Source organism: Octopus bimaculoides, chromosome 29 (assembly GCF_046866305.1).
Source record: "Octopus bimaculoides isolate indiv1 chromosome 29, ASM4686630v1, whole genome shotgun sequence".
NCBI lineage: Eukaryota > Metazoa > Mollusca > Cephalopoda > Octopoda > Octopodidae > Octopus > Octopus bimaculoides.
Window position 1 is genome coordinate 16,391,625 of NC_142956.1, and position 21,858 is coordinate 16,413,482.

At 33.2% G+C, this 21,858-nt stretch overlaps 1 long non-coding RNA gene across 4 annotated transcripts; it reads right to left on the reverse strand.

Annotated features, from left to right (window-relative positions):
• Window positions 1-7,047: 7,047 nt before the first annotated feature.
• On the reverse strand, window positions 7,048-21,194 carry LOC149130376 (uncharacterized). 4 transcript variants are annotated; one of them, XR_016238908.1, is made up of 5 exons: window positions 20,530-21,194; window positions 19,805-20,239; window positions 15,929-19,219; window positions 13,194-13,341; window positions 7,240-7,321 (listed from the first exon to the last, which is right to left on the reverse strand). It is a non-coding gene; the product is annotated as an uncharacterized LOC149130376 (long non-coding RNA). The 4 variants fall into 4 exon arrangements; XR_016238905.1 differs by lacking the exons at window positions 19,805-20,239; window positions 20,530-21,194 and adding an exon at window positions 8,004-8,158 and having other exon boundaries at window positions 7,048-7,321; window positions 15,929-16,066; XR_016238907.1 differs by lacking the exon at window positions 20,530-21,194 and having other exon boundaries at window positions 19,805-20,298.
• Between the last annotated feature and the right edge of the window lie 664 nt (window positions 21,195-21,858).

The window sequence follows — 21,858 nt, forward strand, 5'->3', positions numbered from 1 at the left end:
TGTAATGATTAGATTCTATATAGTTCGATTCCACAATAGTTTAGTGTCTGTAATGATTAGATTCTATATAGTTCGATTCGACAATAGTTTAGTGTCTGTAATGATTAGATTCTATATAGTTCGATTCTATACAGTTCGATTCCACATTAGTTTAGTGTCTGTAATGATTAGATTCTATGTAGTTCGATTCCACATTAGTTTAGTGTCTGTAATGATTAGATTCTATGTAGTTCGATTCCACATTAGTTTGGTGTCTGTAATGATTAGATTCTATATAGTTAGATACCACAATAGTTTAGTGTCTGTAATGATTAGATTCTATATAGTTCGATTCCACATTAGTTTAGTGTCTGTAATGATTAGATTCTATATAGTTCGATTCTATATAGTTATATTCTATATAGTTCGATTCCACAATAGTTTAGTGTCTGTAATGATTAGATTCTATATAGTTCGATTCCACATTAGTTTAGTGTCTGTAATGATTAGATTCTATATAGTTCGATTCTATATAGTTATATTCTATATAGTTCGATTCCACATTAGTTTAGTGTCTGTAATGATTAGATTCTATATAGTTCGATTCCACAATAGTTTAGTGTCTGTAATGATTAGATTCTATATAGTTCGATTCCACAATAGTTTAGTGTCTGTAATGATTAGATTCTATATAGTTCGATTCCACAATAGTTTGGTGTCTGTAATGATTAGATTCTATATAGTTCGATTCCACATTAGTTTGGTGTCTGTAATGATTAGATTCTATATAGTTCGATTCCACATTAGTTTAGTGTCTGTAATGATTAGATTCCATATAGTTATATTCTATATAGTTAGATACCACAATAGTTTAGTGTCTGTAATGATTAGATTCTATATAGTTCGATTCCACATTAGTTTAGTGTCTGTAATGATTAGATTCTATATAGTTCGATTCCACAATAGTTTAGTGTCTGTAATGATTAGATTCTATATAGTTCGATTCCACAATAGTTTAGTGTCTGTAATGATTAGATTCTATATAGTTCGATTCCACATTAGTTTGGTGTCTGTAATGATTAGATTCTATATAGTTAGATACCACAATAGTTTAGTGTCTGTAATGATTAGATTCTATATAGTTATATTCTATATAGTTCGATTCCACATTAGTTTAGTGTCTGTAATGATTAGATTCTATATAGTTCGATTCCACAATAGTTTAGTGTCTGTAATGATTAGATTCTATATAGTTCGATTCCACAATAGTTTAGTGTCTGTAATGATTAGATTCTATATAGTTCGATTCCACAATAGTTTAGTGTCTGTAATGATTAGATTCTATATAGTTCGATTCCACATTAGTTTGGTGTCTGTAATGATTAGATTCTATATAGTTCGATTCCACAATAGTTTAGTGTCTGTAATGATTAGATTCTATATAGTTATATTCTATATAGTTAGATACCACATTAGTTTAGTGTCTGTAATGATTAGATTCTATATAGTTCGATTCCACAATAGTTTAGTGTCTGTAATGATTAGATTCTATATAGTTAGATACCACATTAGTTTGGTGTCTGTAATGATTAGATTCTATATAGTTCGATTCCACAATAGTTTAGTGTCTGTAATGATTAGATTCTATATAGTTCGATTCCACATTAGTTTGGTGTCTGTAATGATTAGATTCTATATAGTTCGATTCCACATTAGTTTAGTGTCTGTAATGATTAGATTCTATATAGTTAGATACCACAATAGTTTAGTGTCTGTAATGATTAGATTCTATATAGTTCGATTCCACAATAGTTTAGTGTCTGTAATGATTAGATTCTATATAGTTCGATTCCACAATAGTTTAGTGTCTGTAATGATTAGATTCTATATAGTTCGATTCCACAATAGTTTAGTGTCTGTAATGATTAGATTCTATATAGTTCGATTCCACAATAGTTTAGTGTCTGTAATGATTAGATTCTATATAGTTCGATTCCACATTAGTTTAGTGTCTGTAATGATTAGATTCTATATAGTTCGATACCACAATAGTTTAGTGTCTGTAATGATTAGATTCTATATAGTTATATTCTATATAGTTCGTTTCTACATTAGTTTAGTGTCTGTAATGATTAGATTCCATATAGTTAGATACCACATCAGTTTAGTGTCTGTAATGATTAGATTCTATATAGTTATATACCACAATAGTTTAGTGTCTGTAATGATTAGATTCTATATAGTTCGATTCCACAATAGTTTAGTGTCTGTAATGATTAGATTCTATATAGTTCGATTCCACAATAGTTTAGTGTCTGTAATGATTAGATTCTATATAGTTCGATTCCACATTAGTTTAGTGTCTGTAATGATTAGATTTTATATAGTTCGATTCCACATTAGTTCAGTGTCTGTAATGATTAGATTCTATATAGTTCGATTCCACATTAGTTTAGTGTCTGTAATGATTAGATTCTATACAGTTCGATTCTACATTAGTTTAGTGTCTGTAATGATTAGATTCTATATAGTTCGATTCCACATTAGTTTAGTGTCTGTAATGATTAGATCCTATATGGTTAGATACAACATTAGTTTAGTGTCCGTAATGATTAGATTCTATATAGTTATATTCCACATTAGTTTAGTGTCCGTAATGATTAGATTCTATATAGTTCGATTCCACATTAGTTTAGTGTCTGTAATGATTAGATTCTATATAGTTCGATTCCACAATAGTTTAGTGTCTGTAATGATTAGATTCTATATAGTTCGATTCCACATTAGTTTAGTGTCTGTAATGATTAGATCCTATATGGTTAGATACAACATTAGTTTAGTGTCTGTAATGATTAGATTCTATATGGTTAGATACAACATTAGTTTAGTGTCCGTAATGATTAGATTCTATATAGTTATATTCCACATTAGTTTAGTGTCCGTAATGATTAGATTCTATATAGTTCGATTCCACATTAGTTTAGTGTCTGTAATGATTAGATTCTATACAGTTCGATTCTACATTAGTTTAGTGTCTCTAATGATTAGATTCTATATAGTTATATACGACATTAGTTTAGTGTCTGTAATGATTAGATTCTATATAGTTATATACGACATTAGTTTAGTGTCTGTAATGATTAGATTCTATATAGTTATATACGACATTAGTTTAGTGTCTGTAATGATTAGATTCTATATAGTTCGATTGTACATTAGTTTAGATTCTATATAGTTCGATTCCACAATAGTTTAGTGTCTGTAATGATTAGATCCTATATGGTTAGATACAACATTAGTTTAGTGTCTGTAATGATTAGATTCTATATGGTTAGATACAACATTAGTTTAGTGTCTGTAATGATTAGATTTTATATAGTTCGATTCCACATTAGTTTAGTGTCTGCAATGATTAGATTCTATATGGTTAGATACAACATTAGTTTAGTGTCCGTAATGATTAGATTCTATATAGTTATATTCCACATTAGTTTAGTCTCCGTAATGATTAGATTCTATATAGTTCGATTCCACATTAGTTTAGTGTCTGTAATGATTAGATTCTATATAGTTCGATTCTACATTAGTTTAGTGTCTGTAATGATTAGATTTTATATAGTTCGATTCCACATTAGTTTAGTGTCTGTAATGATTAGATTCTATATAGTTATATTCTATATGGTTAGATACAACATTAGTTTAGTGTCTGTAATGATTAGATTTTATATAGTTATATACCACATTAGTTTAGTGTCTGTAATGATTAGATTCTATATAGTTCGATTCCACATTAGTTTAATGTCTGTAATGATTAGATTCTATACAGTTCGATTCTACATTAGTTTAGTGTCTGTAATGATTGGATTCTATATAGTTATATGCCACATTAGTTTAGTGTCTGTAATGATTAGATTCTATGTAGTTCGATTCCACATTAGTTTAGTGTGTGTAATGATTAGATTCTATGTAGTTCGATTCCACATTAGTTTAGTGTCTGTAATGATTAGATTCTATATAGTTCGATTCTACATTAGTTTAGTGTCTGTAATGATTAGATTCTATATGGTTAGATACAACATTAGTTTAGTGTCTGTAATGATTAGATTCTATATAGTTCGATTCTACATTAGTTTAGTGTCTGTAATGATTAGATTCTATGTAGTTCGATTCTACATTAGTTTAGTGTCTGTAATGATTAGATTCTATATAGTTATATTCTATATGGTTACATACAACATTAGTTTAGTGTCTGTAATGATTAGATTCTATATAGTTCGATTCCACATTAGTTTAGTGTCTGTAATGATTAGATTCTATGTAGTTCGATTCCACAATAGTTTAGTGTCTGTAATGATTAGATTCTATATAGTTCGATTCCACATTAGTTTGGTGTCTGTAATGATTAGATTCTATATAGCTCGATTCCACATTAGTTTAGTGTCTGTAATGATTAGATTCTATATAGTTAGATACCACAATAGTTTAGTGTCTGTAATGATTAGATTCTATATAGTTCGATTCCACAATAGTTTAGTGTCTGTAATGATTAGATTCTATATAGTTCGATTCCACAATAGTTTAGTGTCTGTAATGATTAGATTCTATATAGTTCGATTCCACAATAGTTTAGTGTCTGTAATGATTAGATTCTATATAGTTCGATTCCACAATAGTTTAGTGTCTGTAATGATTAGATTCTATATAGTTCGATTCCACATTAGTTTAGTGTCTGTAATGATTAGATTCTATATAGTTCGATACCACAATAGTTTAGTGTCTGTAATGATTAGATTCTATATAGTTATATTCTATATAGTTCGTTTCTACATTAGTTTAGTGTCTGTAATGATTAGATTCCATATAGTTAGATACCACATCAGTTTAGTGTCTGTAATGATTAGATTCTATATAGTTATATACCACATTAATTTAGTGTCTGTAATGATTAGATTCTATATAGTTCGATTCTACATTAGTTTAGTGTCTGTAATGATTAGATTCTATATAGTTATATACCACATTAGTTTAGTGTCTGTAATGATTAGATTCTATATAGTTATATTCCACATTAGTTTAGTGTCTGTAATGATTAGATTCTATATAGTTCGATTCTACATTAGTTTAGTGTCTGTAATGATTAGATTTTATATAGTTCGATTCCACATTAGTTCAGTGTCTGTAATGATTAGATTCTATATAGTTCGATTCCACATTAGTTTAGTGTCTGTAATGATTAGATTCTATACAGTTCGATTCTACATTAGTTTAGTGTCTGTAATGATTAGATTCTATATAGTTCGATTCCACATTAGTTTAGTGTCTGTAATGATTAGATCCTATATGGTTAGATACAACATTAGTTTAGTGTCCGTAATGATTAGATTCTATATAGTTATATTCCACATTAGTTTAGTGTCCGTAATGATTAGATTCTATATAGTTCGATTCCACATTAGTTTAGTGTCTGTAATGATTAGATTCTATATAGTTCGATTCCACAATAGTTTAGTGTCTGTAATGATTAGATTCTATATAGTTCGATTCCACATTAGTTTAGTGTCTGTAATGATTAGATCCTATATGGTTAGATACAACATTAGTTTAGTGTCCGTAATGATTAGATTCTATATAGTTATATTCCACATTAGTTTAGTGTCCGTAATGATTAGATTCTATATAGTTCGATTCCACATTAGTTTAGTGTCTGTAATGATTAGATTCTATACAGTTCGATTCTACATTAGTTTAGTGTCTCTAATGATTAGATTCTATATAGTTATATTCCACATTAGTTTAGTGTCTGTAATGATTAGATTCTATATAGTTATATACGACATTAGTTTAGTGTCTGTAATGATTAGATTCTATATAGTTCGATTCCACATTAGTTTAGTGTCTGTAATGATTAGATTCTATATGGTTAGATACAACATTAGTTTAGTGTCTGTAATGATTAGATTTTATATAGTTCGATTCCACATTAGTTTAGTGTCTGCAATGATTAGATTCTATATGGTTAGATACAACATTAGTTTAGTGTCCGTAATGATTAGATTCTATATAGTTATATTCTATATGGTTAGATACAACATTAGTTTAGTGTCTGTAATGATTAGATTCTATATAGTTATATTCTATATGGTTAGATACAACATTAGTTTAGTGTCTGTAATGATTAGATTTTATATAGTTATATACCACATTAGTTTAGTGTCTGTAATGATTAGATTCTATATAGTTCGATTCCACATTAGTTTAATGTCTGTAATGATTAGATTCTATACAGTTCGATTCTACATTAGTTTAGTGTCTGTAATGATTGGATTCTATATAGTTATATGCCACATTAGTTTAGTGTCTGTAATGATTATATTCTATATAGTTCGATTCCACACTAGTTTAGTGTCTGCAATGATTAGATTCTATGTAGTTCGATTCCACATTAGTTTAGTGTGTGTAATGATTAGATTCTATGTAGTTCGATTCTACATTAGTTTAGTGTCTGTAATGATTAGATTCTATATAGTTATATTCTATATGGTTACATACAACATTAGTTTAGTGTCTGTAATGATTAGATTCTATATAGTCCGATTCCACATTAGCTTAGTGTGTGTAATGATTAGATTCTATGTAGTTCGATTCCACATTAGTTTAGTGTCTGTAATGATTAGATTCTATATAGTTATATTCTATATAGTTCGATTCCACATTAGTTTAGTGTCTGTAATGATTAGATTTTATATAGTTCGATTCCACATTAGTTTAGTGTCTGTAATGATTAGATTCTATACAGTTCGATTCTACATTAGTTTAGTGTCTGTAATGATCAGATTCTATATAGTTATATACCACATTAGTTTAGTGTCTGTAATGATTAGATTCTATGTAGTTCGATTCCACATTAGTTTAGTGTCTGTAATGATTAGATTCTATACAGTTCGATTCGACAATAGTTTAGTGTCTGTAATGATTAGATTTTATATAGTTCGATTCTACATTAGTTTAGTGTCTGTAATGATTAGATTCTATATAGTTCGATTCCACATTAGTTTAGTGTCTGTAATGATTAGATTCTATATAGTTCGATTCTACATTAGTTTAGTGTCTGTAATGAATAGATTCTATACAGTTTAGTGTCTATAATGATTGGATTCTACCACATTTAAGTATGATAATTTAGTTTAAATATGATTACTTTCTAAGTACGATTACTTACCGTTAGTAAGTGAAGTGTATGTATAAATAATAACAAACGCATTGTTTTTTAACTCTTTATTGTCATTGTCTTGTATTTGAAGCCAGCTTCTTTGTCCAGTCCTCCAGGGTAACTGCTTGGTTTCTGGAGAGGAAGAATATGAGAGAGAAACCAAGAAGGCATCTTGTATGTGTATTTTGTTGATGAAAATAAATTAGTAAAATAAAAAAGTGTGTCTATTGTATTTAATTGTGTGTGTTTGCTTATATATTTATGTACGGTGGTGCATCAGCATGGATGGAACTTTGGAAAGAATATGGATATATACTTATATCTGTGTGAGTATATATGTACACATATGTACAAGAAATCAATTGAATAAAAATTGATATTGTTGTCTGTGTATATATTATGAATCGAGTAATGTGTGTGTGTATATATTATGAATCTAGTAATGTATGTGTGTATATTATGAATCTAGTAATGTGTGTATGTGTATATATTATGAATCGAGTAATATGTGTGTGTATATATTATGAATCTAGTAATGTATGTATGTGTATATATTGTGGATTTATGTACAAGAAATCAATTGAATAAAAATTGGTAATAATAATGATATTATTGTCTGTGTATATATTATGAATCGAGCAGTGTATGTGCTTGTGTATGTTTGTATATATTATGAATCTAGTAGTGACTGCATATAAGAGTATATAAGACTGTGTATATAAGAGTTTGCCTACCTTTCCATGTCATCCTAGAGTAATGTATGTGTATATATTATGAATCTAGTAATGTATGTGTGTATATTGTGATTACTTACTGTTAGTAAGCGAAGTGTATGTATAAATAATAAAAAACACATTGTTTTTTAACTCTTTATTGTCATTGTCTTGTATTTTCTTATATTCAGAGCCAGGGACATACCAGTTTGAAGCCAGCTTCTTTGTCCAGTCCTCCAGAGTAACTGCTTGGTTTCTGGAGAGGAAGAGTATATAGAATTTAATCATTACAGACACTAAACTATTTTGGAATCTAATCATTACAAACACTAAACTATTGTGGAATCGAACTATATAGAATCTAATCATTACAGACACTAAACTAATGTGGAATCGAACTATATAGAATCTAATCATTACAGACACTAAACTAATGTGGTATCTAACTATATAGAATCTAATCATTACAGACACTAAACTAATGTGGAATCGAACTATATAGAATCTAATCATTACAGACACTAAACTAATGTGGAATCGAACTATATAGAATCTAATCATTACAGACACTAAACTATTTTGGAATCTAATCATTACAAACACTAAACTATTGTGGAATCGAACTATATAGAATCTAATCATTACAGACACTAAACTAATGTGGTATATAACTATATAGAATCTAATCATTACAGACACTAAACTAATGTGGAATCGAACTATATAGAATCTAATCATTACAGACACTAAACTAATGTGGAATCGAACTATATAGAATCTAATCATTACAGACACTAAACTAATGTGGTATATAACTATATAGAATCTAATCATTACAGACACTAAACTAATGTGGAATCGAACTATATAGAATCTAATCATTACAGACACTAAACTATTGTGGAATCGAACTATATAGAATCTAATCATTACAGACACTAAACTAATGTGGTATATAACTATATAGAATCTAATCATTACAGACACTAAACTAATGTGGAATCGAACTATATAGAATCTAATCATTACAGACACTAAACTAATGTGGAATCGAACTATATAGAATCTAATCATTACAGACACTAAACTATTTTGGAATCTAATCATTACAAACACTAAACTATTGTGGAATCGAACTATATAGAATCTAATCATTACAGACACTAAACTAATGTGGTATATAACTATATAGAATCTAATCATTACAGACACTAAACTAATGTGGTATATAACTATATAGAATCTAATCATTACAGACACTAAACTAATGTGGAATCGAACTATATAGAATCTAATCATTACAGACACTAAACTAATGTGGCATATAACTATATAGAATCTAATCATTACAGACACTAAACTATTGTGGAATCTAATCATTACAGACACTAAACTATTGTGGAATCGAACTATATAGAATCTAATCATTACAGTCACTAAACTAATGTGGAATCGAACTATATAGAGTCTAATCATTACAGACACTAAACTAATGTGGAATCGAACTATATAGAATCTAATCATTACAGACACTAAACTAATGTGGAATCGAACTATATAGATTCTAATCATTGCAGACACTAAACTAATGTGGTATCTAACTATATAGAATCTAATCATTACAGACACTAAACTATTTTGGAATCTAATCATTACAGACACTAAACTAATGTGGAATCGAACTATATAGAATCTAATCATTACAGACACTAAACTAATGTGGAATCGAACTATATAGAATCTAATCATTACAGACACTAAACTAATGTGGAATCGAACTATATAGAATATAACTATATAGAATCTAATCATTACAGACACTAAACTAATGTGGAATCGAACTATATAGAATCTAATCATTACAGACACTAAACTATTGTGGAATCTAATCATTACAAACACTAAACTATTGTGGAATCGAACTATATGGAAACTAATCATTACATACACTAAACTAATGTGGCATATAACTATATAGAATCTAATCATTACAGACACTAAACTATTGCAGAATTTAATTATATAGAATGTAATCGTTATAGACACCAAATTATCATACTTAATTGTTGTAGAATCTAAGTATATGATCATATTTAAACATTGTAGGTACTAAATTATCATACTTTAAATTAAATAAAATAGACGCACTTTTTGTTTTATTGATTTATTTTCATCAACAAGACGACCTCTTTCTCCGGAAACCAAGCAGTTACTCTGGAGGGCTGGACAAAGAAGTACCTGGCTCTGAATATAAGAAAATACAAGACAATGTCTGTTTGTTATCATTTATACATATATTTCACTTACTAACAGTAACTAAATGTTGTAGAATCTAAATATATAGAAAGTAACCATATTTAAATATTGTAGACACTAAATTATCATACTTAAATGTTGCAGAAACTAAATACATAGAAAGTAATCATATTTAAACATTGTAGACACTAGATTATCATACTTAAATGTTATAGAATGTAATCATATCTAAACGTATATTTAGTTTCTACAACATTTAATTATGATAATTTAGTGTCTACAATGTTTAGATATGATTATATTCTATATATTTAGTGTCTACAATATTTAAATATGGTTACTTTCTATATATTTAGATTCTACAACATTTAAGTATGTAAACAGAGAGGCAACACATGTAAATTTCCCTTCATCAGTTGTCCTGCGTTTCGGAGGGGCAGTCGAGTAATGTATGTGTGTGTATATATTATGAATCTAGTAATGTTAAATATGTAGTAACGATATGCATGTAAGAAATCCCCAAAATTGTAATGGCTGGGTGTTCACGTGAAACCAAAAATTGAGACTCTTGTGTCAATTTGTTCATGTAAGACTACACCAGTGAAGATGAGTCTATAGTCAAAAACAAAGGTGAATACCGTCCTACAAAAGGCAGAGATAAAGCACTTCATGCTTTTTGTGAACACATTACCGGTTTTCCTTTTAATGCCATACATATTAAATCCGACCTAATTGAGTTAAATAATGATATAAACCTCACCATTAAATAAACCGACAAAGGAAGTGCGGTAGTGCTGATGGACACAGAGTGCTACAAGAAGTGAATACTCTCCACGATGGAAAATAATATTTACTATGAGTACAATACAACCCACAGAAGACTCTTCAAATACAGACCTACTCTATTCTACGGATTACCTCAGATACACAAAAATCCAGATATTTCTAAAGCTTGCAGAGTTTCTCCAAGCCTATGCATTAATGATCCTCCCCCTACTGGCCTCAAACTGAGGCCCATCATTGCTGACCCACCATTTGAGCAACTTCCTCGGCATCTTACTCAGACCGTTTCTAAAATATGTGAAAAGCTTCATCAGGGATGACTTAGACATGCTAAACCACCTCCCGAAGACAATGAGTGAAGGAACCCTGTTGGTATCATTCGATGTGGTGAATTTGTACAATATAATCCCACACGATTAGGGTATAGAAACGATTATCACCTTCTGGCTAGAAAAGTACCCACAAGAGATGCCAGGACGCATGAACCACAGATTCATAATTGCAGCACTCCTGACACCACAGTGCTTTTTACGTGGCACCAGCACAGGAGGGCTGAATGGTTGGGAAGCAATCTTCTCTATCACATAACCACACCTGTCAATGCTTCAAGAAAACCTTACTGTATTATTATTACTTCAATCATTTGGCTTGTATTCCATACATTAGCCTATACCCCACATCGTACAACACCGGGTACTGGAGTGGAACCAGCAATGAGCCCCACTGTTGGTTGGGTGTTGCACTTCACAGAGGCCTGTTTCTTTTAGCATGTGACATAATAACTGAATAAATATATATGTGTACAGTAATAGCTTAGTTGTATACTGTCAAGGGCTCACCAAGATTGACAAACAACAACACCCCAAAACCATCAGTTATTAGGCTCACCTAAAGTAACCTAGATTTTGAGTTGGTGATAGTAGCACTGACTGTTGCTAATCTAGATCTATCAATAATTATTCAGTACAACAGTAATTATAAAAGCATATCAGGTATGTGAATCGAGTATTGTGTGTGTATATATTATGAATCGAGTAATGTATGTGTGTATAAATTATGAATCGAGTAATGTGTGTATGTGTATATATTATGAATCGAGTAATGTGTGTGTGTATATATTATGAATCTAGTAGTGTGTGTATATATTATGGATCTAGTAATGTATGTGTGTATATTATGAATCGAGTAATGTATGTGTGTATAAATTATGAATCGAGTAATGTGTATATATTATGAATCGAGTAATGTGTGTGTATATATTATGAATCGAGTAATGTGTGTGCATATATTATGAATCGAGTTATGTATGTGTATATATTATGGATCGAGTAATGTATGTGTATATATTATGAATCTAGTAGTGTGTGTGTGTATATATTATGAACCTAGTAATGTGTGTATATATTATGAATCACGTAATGTATGTGTGTATATTATGAATCTAGTAATGTGTGTGTGTGTGTGTATATACTATGAATCTAGTAAGGTGTGTGTATATATTATGAATGGAGTAATGTATGTATGTGTATAAATTGTGAATCGAGTAATGTGTGTGTATATATTATGAATCGAGTAATGTGTGTCTGTATGTATATTATGAATCTAGTAATGTACGTGTGTGTATATATTATGAATGGAGTAATGTATGTATGTGTATATATTATGAATCACGTAATGTATGTGTGTATATTATGAATCTAGTAATGTATGTGTATATATTATGAATCGAGTAATGTATGTGTATATATTATGAATCGAGTAATGTGTGTGTGTATATATTATGAATCGAGTAATGTGTGTGCTTGTGTGTATATATTATGAATCTAGTAATGTATGTATGTGTATATATTATGAATCGAGTAATGTATATGTATATATTATGAATCGAGTAATGTGTGTGTATATTATGAATCTAGTAATGTATGTGTATATATTATGAATCGAGTAATGTGTGTGCTTGTGTGTATATATTATGAATTGAGTAATGTGTGTATATATTATGAATCTAGTAATGTATGTATGTGTATATATTATGAATCGAGTAATGTATGTATGTGTATATATTATGAATCGAGTAATGTGTGTATATATTATGAATTGAGTAATGTGTATATATTATGAATCGAGTATTGTGTGTATATATTATGAATCGAGTAATGTATGTGTATATATTATGAATCGAGTAATGTATGTGTATTTATTATGAATCTAGTAGTGGCTGCATAAATGTGTGTATATAAGAGTTTGCCTACCTTTCCATGTCTTCCTCATCACCTCTTCTTCCACAGGCTCATGGGTTGGATAGGTTTGTCTGAAGCAGTGTTGTATAATCCGAGATCCCTCGTATCACTTACCCCTTTTTCACAGCACATGACAGAAACACTGCAACAACTTTGAAACCTGATTGAAAAAACATAATCCAGTCTTTAAATGTACACTATACCGAATTATGGAATGGAAGAGAATATTCTATGTTGGGGTGGGTTTAACGTTTGAGGAGAAATTTGGTAATTTAATGAAACAAATCTAATCTAGCAAAAACGAAATATATTTTAATTAAAATGTATACATAGGCTCTTGCTAAGCTTTCTGACCAGAATAGCCTGGTACTTATTTTGTGTCTTTCATGAGGATGTAAACACCAACACAGACGCACATATATCTGCAGTGGGACCGAATGGTTGGCAAGCAAACTTCTCTATCACGTAACCACACCTGTCAATGCTTCAAGAAAACCTTACTGTATTATTATTACTTCAATCATTTCGCTTGCATTCCGTACATTAGCCTATGCCCCACACCGGGTACTGGAGTGGAACCAGCAATGAGCCCCACTGTTGGTTAGGTGTTGCACTTCACAGAGGCCTGTTTCTTTTAGCATGTGACATAATAACTGAATAAATATATATGTGTACAGTAATAGCTTAGTTGTATACTGTCAAGGGCTCACCAAGGGTGACAAACAACAACACCCCAATACCATCAGTTACTAGGAGTGGAACCAGCAATGAACCCCACTGTTGGTTATGTATTGCACTTTACAGAGGCCTATTTCTTTTAATGTATAGTAATAGCTTAGTTGTATACTGTCAAGTACTCACCAAGAGTGACAAACAACAAGACCATCAGTTATTAGGCTCACCTAAAGTAACCTAGATTTTCACTTGGTGATAGTAGCACTGACTGTTGCTAATCTAGATCTATCAATAATTATTCAGTACAACAGTAATTATAAAAGCATATCAGATATACAACTAAGCTATCAGAGAACTGAATTAGTTATGAAGCTGCTGCAATTGATGAAATGGTTGACTAAACTGAAAGGTATAATGAATAAACATTCCAATTGGTCAAAACAACAGGGCCCCAAATGGTAAAAGCCAACGGTATGCACGAATAAAAGCTAACACGAGTCGAACAAAGAAAAATATATGCATTTCAAAGGTCAATAATTAAATTTAGATAAAAGAAAATTTGCTACAGATTCAATTCAAGATCACAGCTCAGGTGGGCATCTGATTTTAATTTTATAACTACTCAAGAATGTTGAGAAAAACCTATTACAGAAAGGGAGCACATAAGAAAATATATTAAGGTGTTTGGCCAATCAAGTACAATTCCCTTAAGCATAATCTACATTAGCATTAAAGTGTGTAGGGGGGGGGGGGCTTTGGATAGGCCTAACCATTCAATAGTATAGCTCATATTCCTCCTCTTCAAATCATGAATATAATATGCCAATGTAGTAGAATTGGAGTATTTGGCATTCGAAAATGAGCTCATGTGGACCCGATATCTCCTTTTAAATTCAATAGTGCTGCCAATATATCCCCTAACCAAATTATTCTCCTCTCTAACTACTACATTTACAGAGATTTTTTTTTTTTTTTTTTATTAAGCAAAAACCCCTTAAGAGGACATAAGTTTCGGGGTCCTTGCATATTTAATAAGGTCTGCATTTTCTCCTACAGAAGCATTCCTTAGCGCTGAATCATCAATGCCTGCCCCAGTGACACCTGAGCACTTCCAGCTGCAGTCCTATTTTTATTTTTGTTCTTTGGGGCATGAAAAGAGCACCATGCGAAAGTGGTCGATGCCAGTAGCCCCTGACTGGCTCCAGATGAAGGGAAAGGAAACCAAGAACTCTAGAGAAAAGAACAGAGTGATACACAAATGCCCACACACCAGAATTACACTAATCACTCTAGAATCCCCAACCAAACATAAAGCCCAGTAACTCCAACAACAGAATATCCACCAATTGGTTACACAAACACAATATAAAACATCTACAGGATTTTTAACATTGGACAAATGCAGCGATTGAAGAGAAAATAAACAAGTTTTTTATAGTCAGAGAAGAAGAGACATTGAAAGTTCCAAGTAGGCAATGTGTTATTACTGATTGAAAAAGCTACAAAAAAAAAAAAGGACACATTGGGGACAGAGATAGATTATTATGGACATTTGTCACCTGTGGTGGATTTATGAAACAGTAGATGCACAGTTTACTTAACAAAGATAATAGAATGATAAGCTTGATGCCAGACACATTTAAATGATACTACTCGGAAGTGATGTTCAGTAGTAGCCATTACATCCTCATATTCATTCGTTCTATGTTTTTACCCCCACTTGTCTGTACGAGTTGTAATGGGCGATAAATGACATTTCATTGCTCCTTCGGTTCGTTGGAGCAAAGTTTTCTTTCCAAAGATATTTATTACATTTGCAAAATTGTAATGTTGCCAATGAATGTCAATATACATACGTATATATGGCCGGGTGTTCACATTAAACCAAAAATTAAGACTCTTGTGTCAATTTGTTCGTGTAAAACGCATTATACATACGTATATATGGCCGGGTGTTCACATTAAACCAAAAATTAAGACTCTTGTGTCAATTTGTTCGTGTAAAACGCATTAAAAGGCGACGGTAAAAGACAATGGGTATAAAAAGAAAAAAGATTCTATTCTTTGCCTACCTTGTTGCAGCCTTAATTCTTAATCCTTCCTCGGCTTCAATTACGTGACTTCAATCAGAGAGGGTCGATTCTGGAATGGCTTTACATGTATCAATTACATACATCGATTCGTAAACACTCAATCAGTAAAGCTAGCTGTATTTCTTCAGCCGCAGGTATTTCGTACGAAATGTATGTTTATTTTGTTTTTTTTTTAATTAATTAATTAATTATTATTATTTATTTAATTAATTTCGTCTTTGAGAATTAGGAGTATTTAGGAGGGTTAGGAGTAGGAGGGGGACTGGAGTAGGAGGAAAAATGATGAGGCGAGGTAAAAACCCGCCAGGGTCAATGGTCCGGCGATGAAAGAAGTGAAAGAGGAAGGGGGGCGCGAACCAGGCAGCCTAGACCACCTGTACGCGCCCCAACGCCCCTTCCACCTCTCGCACCACTGTTCCATCTTACTGGCGGCAATTTTATAAGTGAAAATTAGGATTTATAAACCTAACTTTTCCCTGAATTCAATTAAAAAAAAAAAAAATTAATAATCCCGGCACGTATCGAACTCACTGTCTACAGGTTGACAGTTTTGTCTCCGGCGTCGTTACCCACACGACCATCAAGACAGCTTTGTAACTGTATGTAAAGATGAGATATTTAAAGCTATCCAAGCAAAATTGAATTATAAAAACAACTTTGATGATCTCTATTTTTTATTTACTTTACGGGGATGAAGGTTCAACATGCAGCTAAGTGATCAAGTTTGAGATCCTGGGCCCTGATATGAGAAGTATACTTCCAAAACAAAACAAATTTCGTCTTAGCAAGAATTGAACTCTAACCCCAGAGTATTCAAAGTTGATAGCACTCAGGTCTTTACCCACAAGACCGTCAAGACGACTACGAAATAAGACTCAATTAAAACTGAAATAGTTAAAACCTCAACAAACCAAAAAAAAAAGCTTCTTTCTTTCTTTCTTTCACCTTTCTTCTGTTTTTATTGTTTACACTCTGCTACGGCAACACACCTGTTTCTGTCGACATCTTACTCAAACCGTTTCTAAAATATGTGAAAAGCTTCATCAGGGATGACTTAGACATGCTAAAGCACCTCCCGAAGACAATAAGTAAAGGAACCCTGTTAGTATCATTCGATGTGGTGAATTTGTACACTATAATCCCACACGATTAGGGTATAGAAGCGATGATCACCTTCTGGCTAGAAAAATACCCACAAGAGATGCCAGGACGCATGAACCAGTGCTTTTTACGTGGCACCAGCACAGGGGGGAGGTCAGTTTTGGAAAGGTTTTTACAGCTGGATGCCCTTCCAAATGCCAACCACTTTACAGCAGGTGTGTGAAATGGGCTAAAAAGCTTGGTTCATTTGTCACATGGGTCCTCTCGCAACATTTATACTGTCCACTTAGGATACACCGACCTAACCTCTGGCCAGAACCTAACGCCAATTTCCCTGAACTCTTGCGGGGTCACCATGTCTGTCCCAAGTAAAAGCCCGAAAGCAAAAGTCATACGCACTAGTTGTCCTTCTGCTCACATGTCTGTCCTACTTGCAAGGCCCCTTGACCGTTCATACGTCATCACTTACCAGCCTATCCCACCATCTTTGTCATATATTATGTGTAGTAAGAGGATTGCTTCCCAACCACACGGTTCTGGGTTCAGTCTCACTGCGTGCCACCTTGAGCAAGTGTCTTCTGCTATAGTCTCAAGCTGACCAAAGCCTTGTGAGTGGTTTTGGTGGATGGAAACTGAAAGAAGCCCATCGAATATATATATGTGTGTGTGTGTCTGTCTCCCATCACTGCTTGATAACTGGTGTTGGTGTTTATGCTCCTATAACCTAGCAGTTCAGCAAAGCAGACCAAAATAAGTGCTGGATTCGATTCATTCGACTAAAACAGAATTTTTCAAGGCCATCACTTAGGGGCCGGTGTTGGTTTTTTGACATCCCTATAATGTAGTGGTTTTGTAAAAGGAGATTTATGAAAAAAAGAAAGAAACACCTCCTGTGTTCATAATGTCTACATACATACACACTCACACAAACATGTATATGGGCATACACACACAAACATATATGTGCATGTACGTACTCATATGTATACACATATCCACACTCCAAACACTATTATGACAACTTACTGATTGTCCTATCTATATACATATATAAATAATGCTATATTTACCTAATATTGAGGTCTCATTCTTTTATTGTCACTTTATTATTATCATTATATACATATATTTATATATACATGTGTGAGCATGTATTGTACACGCCAGTAATCTAAAAATACGCTTGACTTAGATAAGACACATAGACAGGGTCCCGGTTACTGGAAGCTGAACCCGTCGTTCACGGCACGCCAGGCTTACAGGGACCGGATTAGCACTTTAGTTAAGAGAGCATTAACGGGTGCCATCATCAACAACAGATGGTGGTATGCCCTCAAAAAAGCAATCAAGTCAGAATCGGTTAGGTACAGTAAGGCCCTAGCATTAGACCGAAATAGAATAGAGGGAGACCTAGTTAAGAAATTAGAAGAGGCACTTAGTACTGGCATCGCGTCCAACGTAGTGGCAGCGAGGTTGGCCCTCGACCAACATTTCAAGGCCAAACACGAAGGATGCGTTGTCAGAGCTAGGATGCGTGCTCTGAGGGACGAGGGAGTTGGAGCGGCCCGAGTAGCGGAGGCGCAACGAGGCAACAGAGCCACCATTAGGTCTCTGACAGATGAAGAAGGGCGCGAAATCCAAGTATGATGATTCAGTGTCTATAATGATTACATTCTATATGATTAGATTCTTCGACGACATCCAAGTATGATGATTCAGTGTCTATAATGATTACATTGCATATGATTAGATTCTTCGACGACATCCAAGTATGATGATTCAGTGTCTATAATGATTACATTGCATATGATTAGATTCTTCGACAACATCCAAGTATGATGATTCAGTGTCTATAATGATTACATTCTATATGATTAGATTCTTCGACGACATCCAAGTATGATGATTCAGTGTCTATAATGATTACATTCTATATGATTAGATTCTTCGACGACATCCAAGTATGATGATTCAGTGTCTATAATGATTACATTGCATATGATTAGATTCTTCGACGACATCCAAGTATGATGATTCAGTGTCTATAATGATTACATTGCATATGATTAGATTCTTCGACGACATCCAAGTATGATGATTCAGTGTCTATAATGATTACATTGCATCATCATCATCATCATCATCATCGTTTAACGTCCGCTTTCCATGCTAGCATGGGTTGGACGATTTGACTGAGGACTGGTGAAACCGGATGGCAACACCAGGCTCCAGTCTGATTTGGCAGAGTTTCTACAGCTGGATGCCCTTCCTAACGCCAACCACTCAGAGAGTGTAGTGGGTGCTTTTACGTGTCACCCGCACGAAAACGGCCACGCTCGAAATGGTGTCTTTTATGTGCCACCCGCACAAGCCAGTCCAGGGGCACTGGCAACGATCTCGCTCGAAAATCCTACAGGAGCCAGTCAGGCGGTACTGGCAACGGCCACGCTCAAAATGGTGCATCTCATGTGCCACCCGCACAAGAACCAGTCCAGGGGCACTGGCAACGATCTTACTTGGCTTGCCGGGTCTTCTCACGCACAGCCCATTTCCAAAGGTCTCGGTCCGTAGTCATCGCCTCGGTGAGGCCCAATGTACGAAGGTCTTGCCTCACCACCTCAGCCCAGGTCTTCCTGGGCCTACCTCTTCCACGGGTTCCCTCAACTGTTAGGGTGTGGCACTTTTTCACGCAGCTATCCTCCTCCATTCTCACCACATGTCCATACCAGCGCAATCGTCTCTCTTGCACGCCACAACTGATGCTTCTAATGTTCAGCTTTTCTCTCAAGTATGATGATTCAGTGTCTATAATGATTACATTGCATATGATTAGATTCTTCGACGACATCCAAGTATGATGATTCAGTGTCTATAATGATTACATTGCATATGATTAGATTCTTCGACGACATCCAAGTATGATGATTCAGTGTCTATAATGATTACATTGCATATGATTAGATTCTTCGACGACATCCAAGTATGATGATTCAGTATCTATAATGATTACATTGCATATGATTAGATTCTTCGACGACATCCAAGTATGATGATTCAGTGTCTATAATGATTACATTCCATATGATTAGATTCTTCGAAGACATCCAAGTATGATGATTCAGTGTCTATAATGATTACATTGCATATGATTAGATTCTTCGACGACATCCAAGTATGATGATTCAGTGTCTATAATGATTACATTGTATATGATAATGTTTATAGTATAAACAATACGTGAAGAATAGCTAAAAAAACTACGCCATTATAATGCCCCCTCCTCAAAATTTTTTCCGGGTTTTGACATCAAATCTCGAAAATTTTCTGGAGAAAATCTGGGGAACTGATGTCGCTAAAGTGTCAAAACCCGGAAAAAATTTTGAGGAGGGGGCATTATAATGGCGTCGTTTTTTTTTGTTTTTTTAGCTATTCTTCACGTATTGTTTATACTATAAACATTATCTATTTGACATTATTACCTTCCGCGCGTCCCACGATGGGATTTTCTGGATTAAGACATATTTTCTTCTTCCTGTTGCAGTCGGTTCTTCGTCTTTGCATAATTTTTGTGGTTTTTATTTTATTTATTCAACAAAAAAAATCTTTAAATGATGTTTTTATTCAAGAAAAACATATTTTCGATGATAAAAAAAAAACTATGTAGACATTCTTTTATTTGTTTTCAGTCATTTGACTGCAGCCATGCTGGAGCACCGCCTTCAGTCAAACCAATTCGACCCCAGGACATACACTTTGTAAGTCTAGTACCGTCTCTTTTTGCTAAACATAAACATACCAACATTGGTTGTCAAGCGATGGTGGAGAGACAAACATACACATAGATACGACAAGCTTCTTCCAGTTTCCACCAGGCCTTGATTGGCCTGAGGCTATAAGTGGAAGACACTTTCCCATCGTTTGACAACCAATGTTGGGTGTGTTTACGTCCCCCATAACTTAGCAGTTTAACAAGAGACCAATAGAATAATAAGTACTAGGCTTCAGAAGTCCCAGGATTGATTTGCCCCACTAACAGCGGTGCTCCAATATGGCCAGAGTCAAAATAATTCACTACAGCTAGAATCCTTTTGTCTAGAGACGAAAGGGATCAGGACCACACAGCAGGTGGACCCACAAGTCAAATAAAAAAAACAAACACTGTAAGTGGGGTCAATACTTTTTTTTTTTTTTTTCCTCTCAAAATAGAGTTGAAATTGAAATGATGAAGGTAGAAGGAAGAGGTATGTATACATGATAGAAGGGGGGGGGTGATTGGCATGGACTGGATGGGAGGGAGGAAGAAGAAGAAAAAGGTTCATTTGAAGAGAACAAATAAGAGCAAAACATATCTAGAGTTGTCTACCCCGTTCGATACTTCAATAGCAAAAAAATTATTATTTTTTGTGGTGGTGGTCATATTTCTGGGAACAGGGATAATAACCTCCTTAAGTACAGGGTGGGCCAAAAGTCACACACGAAAATATAACATCTTATACTACTATTAATCATCATTATTATTTTGTGTAACATTGAAACACTGTTGGTCGATTTGTTTCAGTCACATGACTGCAGCCATGCTGGAGCACTGCCTCTCAGTCGAACAAATTGACTCTAGGACTTATTTTCTCTAAGCCTAGTACTTATTCTATCTCTTTTGCCAAACTGCTAAGTTACGGGGGACGTAGACACACCATCGGCTATCAAACAATGGTGGCAGGGACAGACAGATACACTAACATGTACACACACACACACACACACATATATATATATATATATATATATATATATATATATATATATATATA